General features: G+C 57.0%; 1 non-coding gene across 1 annotated transcript in view; it reads right to left on the reverse strand.

Moving 5' to 3' along the window:
* The window catches only part of LOC124774598, a 1,909-nt gene extending 1,800 nt beyond the window's left edge, over window positions 1-109 (reverse strand). The window contains exon 1 of the ribosomal RNA XR_007015389.1: window positions 1-109. This exon is cut by the window's left edge and continues 1,800 nt beyond it. This is a non-coding gene — a ribosomal RNA (small subunit ribosomal RNA).
* Between the last annotated feature and the right edge of the window lie 2,391 nt (window positions 110-2,500).

Below are 2,500 nucleotides of genomic sequence, written 5' to 3' on the forward strand. Positions count from 1 at the left end.
ACTGATTTAATGAGCCATTCGCGGTTTCACCTTAATGCGGCTTGTACTGAGACATGCATGGCTTAATCTTTGAGACAAGCATATGACTACTGGCAGGATCAACCAGGGAGCTGCGCCAACTAGAGCTGAGCAGCCGGCCGCCCGGGAGTGTGTCCCGGGGGCCCGCGCGAACACGCAAGCGTCCGCTCAATCATTCTGCAAACAGGAGGAGGCTGAGCTCCCCTGCACAATACACCTCGAAACCCTCTCAGGTCCCGGCGGCGCGCAGCGCCGTCCCAAGTACTTGGTCGGGTTCGAGAGAGGCGCAATCGCCCGGAGTTAGGCGAGTAGACGCTTTCGGTGCGACCACCCGTGCTCCCAACTGAGCTTGCCGCTGCCGACAGAGGCCCGGGAGCGTGCTGTCGTGGCATTGCCGGCGGGAGACAACACGCGCCACCTACGGTGACCGGCAGCTCCAACGCCAGCGCCACAGAAGGACAAAAGCCCCACTTGGGTGCCGAAGCGAACTCTCCCAGCACAGCGCACGCGCCAACACATCCGCACAGCTGCGATACAAACCACCAGCGAGAACCGCTGGGGCGACCGAGCAGCAGACGGCGTCGCGGCGCCGAGCGCCGGGCGGCGGCGCATCCTCAACGCACACAGTCCTCAATCGGACCAGCACACTGAAGATGTCCACCGCGCTTCGCACCGGGCCCGCGAGGACCTACTTTGGCCGCACGGCGCCGCGCGCAGGGTGCGCCGGCGCGCAGCTGCGACGCCTGCCGCGTCCGTCGGCCGGCGCGCCTGCCACTGGCCGCCCCCACCAGCCGGCTGTAGCGCGTGCGCCCACGCACCGCGCGGCCAGCACGCCGGGAGGCGCCCCCTCACCGGCCGGGGACGGTCCCACCCAGCCACCACCGCGTATCGCTTCACACCCAGATGCCGTTCAGTTTCATCGGCATGGTGGGTATCGCTGGAACAACCGGTTAGTACCTCAACCTATCGTCGCCATCACCGATTCACCCCTAGCGAGAACAACCGCACCACAACGGGTTACCATTTCTTCATTTGCGTAACTTCACCAGAAAACGTAGGCGTCCATCGCCATTAGCAACTTCAACGATTATTGCATGCCTGTGTCAGGTGTCACGCCACACTACGTCTGCCCACATACACGCAACAAAATGTGCACGCCTAGACAATACGTGGAAGGTGGCCCCCGTACGTATGCGATGTCCATTGCTCGAACGACTGTCAACCGGCCTCTGTAGCATGTCGCAGATATGGAACGCGGTGCACCATGCTATCACGGTGTTTGAGGAGAGACGACTAGGTCCGAATACATCAACACACAGCTCATGCTGATCGCCATCCACGGCGTCCGTTCCTCCCACACGTCTCTATGGCGTACCACACTGCAATCCAGCTCTCATAGGGAGACGACACGTAGCTGCGTGCACAATATTTGCACTGTATGGTCCGCCGTTTTTGGGCGCAGTCGTTGTACGGTCACACATGTGCCACGATGTATCATTCAGTACATAAGGACGAATGTGCAGTACAGATTGTGGTTCACGCGTACGACATCAGCGGACAGTTGACACAGGCCGCACCACAACGTAGCCTGCGTACGTCGCATGCGAAGGGCATTGAACATGCAAACTTGTCACCAACCAGCTTGCGAAGGCAGGGGGCAAGGTGGGGACGTGGGGACGTGGGGAGGGGTGGGGGGGGGGGGGGCGGCATGTACGTCCTGCTGCCATCCACATTACAGTGTACAGCAGGAGCATGTGGAAAGTCAGCAAGACTTGCAAGGTGTTTAACATGAAGCGATACACAGGGGAGCGGGCAGTGCGAGTAGCGAACTATATTGCGAGGGTTGCGGGTGGGCAACACTACACTAATTGAACGAGTCGTATAACAATTACAGAGCAGGTTTAGGCGACAACGTGGGTTACGTTAGCGGACAACGTGGGTTACGTTAGCGGACAACGTGGGTTACGTTAAGGCACAACATGGGTTACGTTAAGGCACAACATGGGTTACGTTAAGGCACAACATGGGTTACGTTAGGGCACAACATGGGTTAGGTAGGGACAACATGGGTTAGGTTAGGGGACAACATGGGTTAGGTTAGGGGACAACATGGGTTAGGTTAGGGCACAACATGGGTTAGGTTAGGGCACAACATGGGTTAGGTTAGGGCACAACATGGGTTAGGTTAGGGCACACATGGGTTAGGTTAAGGCACAACATGGGTTAGGTTAAGGCACAACATGGGTTAGGTTAAGGCACAACATGGGTTAGGTTAAGGCACAACATGGGTTAGGTTAAGGTACAACATGGGTTAGGTTAAGGTACAACATGGGTTAGGTTAAGGTACAACATGGGTTAGTTAAGGTACAACATGGGTTAGGTTAAGGTACAACATGGGTTAGGTTAAGGTACAACATGGGTTAGGTTAAGGTACAACATGGGTTAGGTTAAGGTACAACATGGGTTAGGTTAAGGTACAACA

Source organism: Schistocerca piceifrons, unplaced genomic scaffold (genome assembly GCF_021461385.2).
Source record: "Schistocerca piceifrons isolate TAMUIC-IGC-003096 unplaced genomic scaffold, iqSchPice1.1 HiC_scaffold_967, whole genome shotgun sequence".
NCBI lineage: Eukaryota > Metazoa > Arthropoda > Insecta > Orthoptera > Acrididae > Schistocerca > Schistocerca piceifrons.